Genomic DNA, 10,249 nt, shown 5'->3' on the forward strand with positions numbered 1-10,249 from the left:
CTTTAGCCATATGACCCATTTTACCACTGTAGTAGCATTCAACATTGCTGTTTGCATTTTGGCCTCGTTGCCATCCACCATGACCTCTTTGGCTCCCCCTACCTCTAAGGTTACCACGCCCTCCTCCATAGGACTGGTTTTCTTGAATTTGCTACATATTCTGATTTTTGCCATAGCCTCTAGATCGGCCTGCTCTACCTCTGCCTCTACCTCTTCCAGCATTTGAGTAGAAGACAGCTTCTTTTGAAGTTCCTCTTGAAGAAGATGCACCATCATTTCTCTACTCTTAAGAAATTAGAAGAGCAATCAAATCCCCAAAATAAGGAAAATTCTCACGGACGGCAATGGATGCATGGGACTGTGCATAATCCTTTCCTAGACCGTTCAAGGTCACAGAAACTAAATCATCATCTTCCACTGGCGACCCAATGGAAGCAACTGCATCTGTAATCTTCTTCACCTTCATGTGGTAGTCATTGATGCTCATATATTCTCTTAGCACATTATGCAACTCCTACTTGAGCTGCATTTTCTTGGCTTGCTTATTTGTGCTATACATTTTTGTCAAAGTATCCCACGCCTCCTTCGGCATGCTTGCATCCTGAATATGCACAATCTAGAATCTGAAATACTAATAGACAGCCAGTACATAACTTTCTTGGCTCTCTCATGCCAGCCTTTAAATGCCTGCAACTCCTGTTGATTGGGAACATTAGGAATAACTGGTTCTTGTTCAACTCCAGTAATGAACTCCCAATAGCCTTTTCCCTTAAGGAAATTCGTCATTCTAAACTTCCATGCTGGGAAGTTGTTCTTGTCAAGCTTTTCAGTGACTATCTGTGAAAGAGCATCAGATGCTATTATGGAACACTGCAAAAATATTTTGTCACTGTAAAAAAACACAACTGCCTCACAAGGGCAAATCTGCAAAACTGACAAAAGTGGTATTTGACCACATAGTCACTTCCTAGTGACGATTTTGCATCAACAGGCAATACGAATGATTCTATCACTCCCAATATCTCTGCGCATAGGCATACGATGCAATTTCTGTGGCAACTTTTCACCGACCTGCAGAACAGTGGTTGCACAACAAAAACAGGGCACCTTTCTGAGTGCCTACGAAAAACTTTTGCCACCAAAACGTGCCCCAAAATGGCCCCATAGCATATACTGCCCTCTCGCCACACTGCGAAGGGCATCCCCCAATCTGAGATAGTGCACTCTTGCACTTTTCGGCTATGCTACTTGCAGAGATTTGCTCCCAAACTCAATAAAGGAAAGGAACACTGATCCTCTTACCAAGACACCGTGAACTTGGTTTGCTTTCTTGAGCTCCTTACCACGAACCGAGCTCTGATACCATGTGAAGAGAGTGGGAGAGAAGTAAGGGCTTTATGGATATGTTTTCATTTTTTATTATTGGAAAGATTTTGACAGTCAAATTGGAGTCTGACAATAGTTTGATCTTAGTTAGACTCTGGCAAATTCTAGAGAGAAACAAGAATTCAGCCAAGGGATTAAAGCTGATTCAGAATTCAGTATTATAATGGTTTAATCAAATTCAAATGTAGATGGTTCAAAGAAAAATGAAGGATTTGTTTGATAACACTACATCGACATATGTTGCGGATGCTGGAGCTTCATTGACCTATTCCTATCAGAGCAATATATCCATTCCATGCCAATGGAATGTGAATATGCTGATCAGGATGTTGATTCGTGCATGGTTCTATTTGTTTGTTTTGTATGAACTAGTATGGATGACATTATATTTTATGGGTTCCCCGCCTTGGCATGTAGCCATAAAATGGTGGCACTGTAATCACTGATGCACTTACACTGTATTTGTGCATAATGGCACATTAGGCACTATGTATTAGTTTTTCTTTATTGCATAATAATTTCTATCTTTTGTAATTTAGATGGCAGTTGTGTTTGGAGGTAGTTGGAACCTTAGTACTAGACCAAGCTCTTCTTTCTATTTTCCAGCATAGTCTTAGATTGATGAGATGTTGCATCATGAAGAGAGACTACTACAGTGGGTTTGAGTCTTGAACATTTTGAGAAAATGTCAACCATGAGATGTGCCAGGTGTTGATGGTAACTAGGCACCTAGGCTAAGTCTTAAGCTAAATATGGTCATAAGTAGTAGTTGGTGATTCATAGGTCATGTGGGAGTTACTAACTACTCCAGCATGTTCATTCTTGATGTAATATATACATGCATTGCACGTATTTTCATGAAAGATGACTATTTATGATGTAGTTCTATTCCAACAGTAGTTTGACTTTGTTCTGAAAGCAATCTTCCTTTACTCTGATTGCAATCTGATGATCTATTCTTGTATTTGTAATTCAGAATCATGTTGCAAATCTGATTTGGCTTGTAGCATCCCCTTTCTTTTCCCTCTTTCTGCCCTCACTTTTCCTCTCTTTCTCTCTTTTCCCTCCTCTCTTTCCCTCCTTTCCCTCCTCTCTTTTCTCGCTTTTCCCTCCTCTCTCTTTTTCACTCTCTTTTCCCTCCTCTCATTCCCTACTTTCCCTCCTCTCTTTTCTCTCTTTTCCCTCCTCTCTCTCTTTCCCTCCTCTCTTCTCTTCCTCTTTTCCTCTCTTTTCCCTCCTCTATTTTCCCTCCCTTGTTCTCCCTCCTCTCTTTTCTCTCCTCTCTTTTTTCTCTTCTCTTTTCCTAATCTTCCTTCTCCTCCTCTTCTTTCTCTTTTCCTCTCTTATTTTGTCTCCTGTTATTTCCTCTTCTCTTATTTTCTCTCCGCCCTTCCCCTCTCTTTTCCCTCTTTCTCCCCTCTCTTTCTCTCTCTCTCTCTCTCTCTCTCTCTCTCTCTCTCTCTCTCTCTTTTTCTCTCTTTTCCCTCCTTTCCATCCTCTCTTTTCTCTCTTTTGCCTTGTCTCTCTCTTTCACTCCTCTCTTTTTTTCTCTCTTTTCCTCTCTTTTCCCTCCTTTCTTTTCCCTCCCCTATTTTCCCTCCTCTCTTTTCCCTCCCCTCTTTCTCTCCTCTCTTTTCACTCCTCACTTTTCCTCCTCTCTTTTCCTACTCTTCTTTCTCTTTTCCTCTCTTATTTTCTCTCCTAGTATTTTCTCTTCTCTTATTTCTTCTCTTTCTCTCCTCTCTTTCTCACTTTTTTCCTATCTTTCCCTCCTCTCTTTCTCTTTTTCTCCTCTGCTCTTCTTTCTTTTCCATCTCCTCTTTTTCTCTCCTCTCTTTTCCTCTTTCCTCTCTTTTCCTCTTTTAAGAATATATTGTTAGATATCAATGCTCCACTCTCGTGTAACTATGCGAGAACCAGCTAACTCTACTTGTAAGCCCCCCATATGAGGAGAAAGCATTTGAGTAGCTTGGTTATCCGGTAGGTCCTGGTTTGGATACTAGATGGGGGCCATGTGTGGCCTGATGGCTGGACGGCTTTAGATAGAGTTGGCAAACCGCCAACTAGGCTACATGCAAGTGCGGGAAGGCATCCCTTGACTGATCGCACTGAGGGTAGATGGAGCATTTCTCGAGGTAGCCCACTCTTGGGTTATGGGGCCCATTTGGAGCCTCAGATGATCTCGGATGCGAACGGTAACCATAGGTCAGTTGCTCTGTTTTGCGCACCGGTTCTATCGTATGGTCGGTGGCCTATTTCGAGACCGACCCCCAGTCGACCGTTTTGGGAGGACTGGGTCGGTCACCCAATTGAGCCTAACTGACTATGACTAGTGGCTATATAAGAGCAAGCCCGTGCAGCCCATTTCATCACTAGCTATAGCAACCCTGATTCCTTAGCATCCAGCCTCCGTCTTCTACTGTTTCCAACATGCCATCAAAGCTTCTTTCACAGGAGTGCACGGTTGGGAGGCAGCGCCATCTATTGTATCAGTTCTACAGTAATCAAATGTTTTATTCTCCATACTATCTTGTTTTCTCTCTTGCATATGAGATCCTGTTATCTGTTGAGCACAAATGTTGTATTATTTTCTTACATGGTATCACAGCCTAGACTATAGCAAGAAGATTTGGTAGTGTGTTTTTGTTTGCGAGCAGATTGTGAGAGATGGCCTAGCCCACAAGACTGCGAATCCCACCTTTCGGCGAAAGCAGAAAGTTGGATGGCTCTAACTATCCACTCTGGAAGTTCAAGATGAAGACCATCCTAAGCACATAGAGCTTTGGGACACTGCTACTGGGGTGGACGTGAGGCCAGTTGCGAGACCGGATCCAGACCGGATCCAGCCAATGCAGGACAATAGATAGTACCAACTGTGGATGAGATTCTCACGTGGACAAGAAGAAATGCAAATGCGTTGTGTTCTATTATCTGTAGTGTTAGTGATTCCGTCATGGCGTTAATTCAACATGTCATCATAGTGGAGGAGGCATGGACAGTCTTGAAAAATCAGTAGGAGACCACGAATCAGACACGGATTCAAAATCTGGAGACTCGACTCGCGAACGAGAAGTTGTCTGAGGCTGAAGCGGCAGAGAAGTTCATCACTAGGGTGAAGGATCTACGCGATCGGATGACTACGATTGGCATCACCATCACCAGCGAGAATCTAGCACGAAGGTACATACAGATTCTCCCACCAAAGTGTTACGGCGCTGAATACGCAAAATAGAAATCCAACCCTCAACTTTGAGGATTTCAGCACGATGCTTCTGGAGGAGGACATGCGTCAAAAGATGAGGACTAGAGAAGATTCGGCTTTCTAAACCGGATCAAAGAAAGGTAATGGTAAGGACTCTGGTAACCCATCTTCTTCTGATGATAAAAAGAGAAAGAAGAAGATCAAGTGCTCCTATTGCAACAAGGCAGGGCACAAGCAAAATGAGTGCTGAAAGAAGATTGCAGATGAGAAGAACGGAGTAAAGAAAGAGTCCAGCAACAGCGTGCAGGCAGTACCAGTAGAGCTGTTCGTCGCAATTGAGGAGATTTGCATGGAGGCACTTCATGTACCTGTGGATGAACCGTGTATCATTGACAGTGGTGCATCGCGCCACATGACCAGTTAGAAGGATTGGTATACCTCTCTATAGCCGGTAGGGAATGACATTCTGGTAAAATGTCTGGCAAAAGGAAAAGGTATGATTGCTCTCAAGTCAGATGGAGTTGTAAAACAGTTGTCCGATGTTCTTTATGTGCCAGATATCAAGAGGAACTTGTTGTCCATTTTCACAATCACAGATCGGGACCTCAAAGTTCAATTCGATAAGAATGGTGCACAGATTTTGGATCTTCAAGGGAAGGTCGTTGGTAAAGGTACATGGTGCAACAACATTTATAAACTCTCAGCTTTTAGTGCTCGAGTGGATGTGAAGAACACTAAGCTCTGGCATGAGAGGTTTGGTCATCTAAACCTTAGTTCTTTGAAGGAGATGCATAAAAGTGGAATGATTGTAGACCTACCAGAAATTTCAGATCTGCCCGATGTATGTGAAGCTTGCATGATGGGCAAGTAGCATCGGCATCCCTTTCCTAAAGAGGCCAGTAGGGAAACGCTCCTCTAGAGCTCGTTCACACGGACCTCTGCGGAAAGATGGAGACGGAATCTTTGGGTGGTTCCTACTACTTCATGATGCTAATCGACGACTACAGTAGAAGGATATGGATATACTTCCTGAAGACTAAAGATGAGGCTTTTAGTGTAAGAAAATAATACAATGTCTGTGCTCAACAGATAACAGGATCTCGTATGCAAGAGAGAAAACAAAATAGTATGGAGAATCAAATATTTGATTACTGTAGAACTGATACAATAGATGGTGCTGCCTCCCAACCGTGCGCTCTTGTGAAAGAAGCTTCGATGGCATGCTGGAAACAGTAGAAGACGAAGGCTGGATGCTAAGGAATCAGGGTTGTTGTAGCCAGTGATGAAATGGGCTTCACGGGCTTGCTCTTATATAGTCACCAGTCGTAGTTAGTTAGGCTCAATTGGGTGACCGACCTAGTCCACCCAAAATGATCGACTGGGGGTCGGTCCCGAAATAGAGGCCAGCGACCGTACGATAGAACCGGTGCACAAAATAGAGCAACTTACCTACGGTCTCCATTCGGCCCCATCCAGGATCATCTGAGGCTCCAAACAGGCCCCGCAACCTGAGAGTGGGCTACCCCGAGAAATGTTCCATCTACCCTCAGTGCAGTTAGTCAATGGATGCCTTCCCACAGTTGCATGTAGCCTAGTTGGCGGTGTGCCAACTCTATCTGAAGTCGTCCAGCCATCAGGCCACACATGGCCCCCATCTGGTGTCCAAACCAGGACCTACCGGATAACTGAGCTACTCAAATGCCTTTTCCTCATATGGGGGGCTTACAAGTAGAGTTAGCTGGTTCCTGCGTAGTTACACGAGAGTGGAGCACTGATATCTAACACCCCCCCCTCAATGTCCACCTGCAAGTGAACTTACTTTTTCGGCCCAATGCCAAGTCGATGAAGATGCCTCTCCAGCAAGTCTCTTCCAAGAGCCTTCGTGAAGATGTTCGTAGCATTTTCTGTAGTCGGACAGTACACCGAGTCGACCTCTCCATCCATGATGAGCTCGTGTACAAAGTGATATTGAATCTCAATGTGTTTTGTGCGAGCGTGGAACACCGGGTTCTTTGCAATCGCCATGCAACTCTGATTGTCAAATGATAACTGCGTAGGCTTATTCTGCACTGCACCCATGTCCCCCAAAATCCTCCTCAACCACACTGCCTCGCAAGAAGCAAAGCATGCAGATTTGTACTCGGCCTCGGTAGAAGAAAGAGCAACTGTGATTTGCTTCTTGCTCACCCATGACACAACTCCAGATCCAAGTGAGAAACAGTACCCTGTCACTGATCTCCTACTGTCCACGTCTCCTGCCCACCAATCCGAGTCACGGAATCTAGTCAAGATATTGCCCTTGGTATAGGTGATGCCATAATCAAGTGTGCCTTTGATGTATTTCAGCACCCGCATCCTTGCCCTCCAATGGTTCTCCCGGGGCTTATTGGAAAACCTGCTTAGTACACCAATCGCAAAACTGATGTCCGGCCGTGTGTTGCACAGGTAAACCAAGCTGCCCACAAGCCTTATGTACTTCGCTTCATCCACCAGTGGTGATGAATCCTCGTTTGAGAGCTTCGTGTCAACCTCCATAGGGGTACCAACTGTCTTGCACTTAGCCATGCCAAATGCCTTCAGTATCTCTCCAGCATACTTCAGCTGTGAAATGAAGATCTGTTTCGGCTCCTGCCAAACTTCAATCCCCAAACAGAAATGCATCAGTCCGAGGTCTGTCATTTCAAACTCTCTTCCTAGCAAATGCTTCACGTCTGCGAGATCTTCTCTTCATGGTTCCCTGCTATGACAAGGTTGTCCACATAAAGGACCACGATCATACACCTGCCTCCTTCACTGAAGATATACAAATTTGCATCAGATGGGCTCCTCTTGAACCCGTTTTGTAGAAAGTAGGCATCAATTCGCTAGTACCACACTCGTGGGGCCTGTTTCAGCTTGTAAAGTGCCTTCTTCAGTTTGCAGACTTTACCTTCTGAACCGGGGATCTCAAAACATGGTGGTTGTTCCATGTATACCTCCTCCTTGAGATCTCCATTCAAAAAGGCGGATTGCACATCCATCTGAAACACGGGCCAACTTCCCTGGGTAGCTAAAGCCAAAACACTATGAATTGTGGTTAGTCGAGCTATGGGAGCAAAAGTATCTTAATAATCAAAACCATGTACCTATGCAAATCCTTTTGCCACGAGCCAAGCCTTGTACTTATCCAACGTGCTGTCGGACTTGTACTTGGTCTTGTACACCCACTTGGTTCCGATTACCTTGCGTTTTGGTGGTCGATCCACAAGGTCCCAAGTGTTGTTCTTCATTATGGAGCCATACTCCAACTGCATAGCCTCCATCCACCTATCATCGCCCTGTGCCTCTTCAAGACACTTGGGTTCATCAGCACGGATCACTTCTATCATCAAAGCATAGTTGACCAAGTGTTCCTGTGCCCTTCTTTGCTCCTCTAATCTCTTGGACCAACGGTGTTCGGATGGTTCCTCCTCAATGGATGGAGGTTCTCTGCCATCCAAAATCTGCTTTACCCACTTCGGGAATGGCCGTTGCCGTTGTGGTTCTGCAGGCTCTTCATCTTCTTTGTCTTGAATCCTCCCAAGCACTATTGGGGGAGTTCGGTCTGCTATTGGTGGCAGTACTGGATGGATATCCTGGTCCTGGTTGTCTAGGAAGGAAGCATCCTCCTCCAATTGATGCAGCTGTTCTGAGAAGACCACATCGTGACTTACAATTACCTTCTTGGTAACATGGTTATAGAGACGGTAACCCTTTGCCTCTTCACTCTAGCCCAAGAAAATACACTTCCGGCTCTTCAGTTCCCATTCGGTCCTAGTAGCATCAGGGACATGCACAAAACAGTCACATCCAAAAACTCTGAAATGTGCAGCTGAAGGTTTCTTACCAGAAAAGGCTTGCAGTGGAGTCATCCCATTCACAGCCTTCGTGTAGCTATGATTGAGAATGTAAATTGTAGTGTTACATGCTTCAGCCCAGAAAGTCTTTGGCAAATCTTTCCCTTTCATCATACTCCAGCCCATTTCATAGATGATGCGCATCTTGCATTCTGCTACTCCATTTTGCTGTGATGTATGTGGCGGGGGTTTCTGCCTCTTGATTCCATGACTTTTGCAGTAACTTTCGAATTTAGTTGATGTGAACTCTCCACCTCTGTCTGATCTCAACTTCTTCACCTTCCTCCCCGATTCTTTCTCGACCATTACATGCCATTCCTTGAACCTACTAAAACCTCGTCTTTAGTCTTCAGGAAGTATATCCATATCCTTCTACTGTAGTCATCGATCAGCATCATGAAGTAGTAGGAACCACCCAAAGCTTTTGTCTCCATCTTTTCGCAGAGGTCCGTGTGAACGAGCTCTAGAGGAGCCTTTGCCCTGCTGGCCTCTTTAGGAAAGGGATGCCGATGCTGCTTGCCCATCATGCAAGCTTCACATACATCGGGCAGATCTGAAATTTCTGGTAGGTCTGCAATCATTCCACGTTTATGCATCTCCTTCAAAGAACTAAGGTTTAGATGACCAAACCTCTCATGCCACAGCTTAGTGTTCTTCACATACGCTCGAGTACTAAAAGCTGAGAGTTCGTACATGTTGCACCGTGTACCTTTACCAACAACCTTCCCTTGAAGATCCAGGATCTGTGCACCATTCTTATCGAATTGAACTTTGAGGTCCCGATCCGTGATCGCAGAAACGGACAACAAGTTGCTCTTGATATCTGGCACATAAAGAACATCGGACAATTGTTTTACAACTCCATCTGACTTGAGAGCAATTGTACCTTTTCCTTTTGCTGGACATTTTGCATCATTGCCGACTGCTACCATGATGTCATTCCCTACCGGCTGTAGAGAGGTATACCAATCCTTCCGACTGGTCATGTGGCACGATGCACCACTGTTAATGATCCAAGGTTCATCTGCAGGTACATGAACTGCCTCCATGCAAATCTCGTCAATTGCGACGAATAGCTCTACTAGTACTACCTGCGCGCTATTGCTGGACTCTTTCTTTACTCCGTTCTTCTCATCTACAATCTTCTTGCGGCACTCATTCTGCTTGTGCCCTGCCTTGTTGCAATAGAAGCACTTGATCTTCTTCTTTCTCTTTTTATCATCAGAAGAAGATGGGTTACCAGAGTCCTTACCCTTACCTTTCTTTGATCCGGTCCAGAAAGCCGAATCTTCTCCAGTCCTCATCTTTTGATGCATCTCCTCCTCTAGAAGCATCGCACTGAAATCCTCAAAGTTGAGGGGTGGATTTCTATTCTACATATTCAGCGCCGTAACAAGATCATCGTACTTTGGTGGGAGAATCCATATGCACCTTAGTGCTAGATTCTCGCTAGTGATGGTGATGCCAATCGCAGTCATCTGATCGCACAGATTCTTCACCCTGGTGATGAACTTAGTTTCCAATTTTTAAATCCGCGTCTGATTTGTGGTCTCGTACTAATTTTTCAAGACCGTCCATGCCTCCTCCACTGTGGTGACATGTTGAATTAACGCCATGACGAAATCACTAACACTGTAGACAATAGAACACAGCGCATCTGCATTTCTTCTTCTCCACGCGAGAATCTCATCCACAATGTCAGGAAAAACACAATTCTCAGACTGGAAGTTTTGGAAGAAATTATAGCCTTTCTCCACGAAACAATAGGAGAAATATGTGAAAATAG

This window comes from Dipteris shenzhenensis, chromosome 7 (assembly GCF_047967505.1).
Source record: "Dipteris shenzhenensis isolate YYH24624 ecotype China chromosome 7, Dip_SZ_1.0, whole genome shotgun sequence".
NCBI classification, from domain to species: domain Eukaryota; kingdom Viridiplantae; phylum Streptophyta; class Polypodiopsida; order Gleicheniales; family Dipteridaceae; genus Dipteris; species Dipteris shenzhenensis.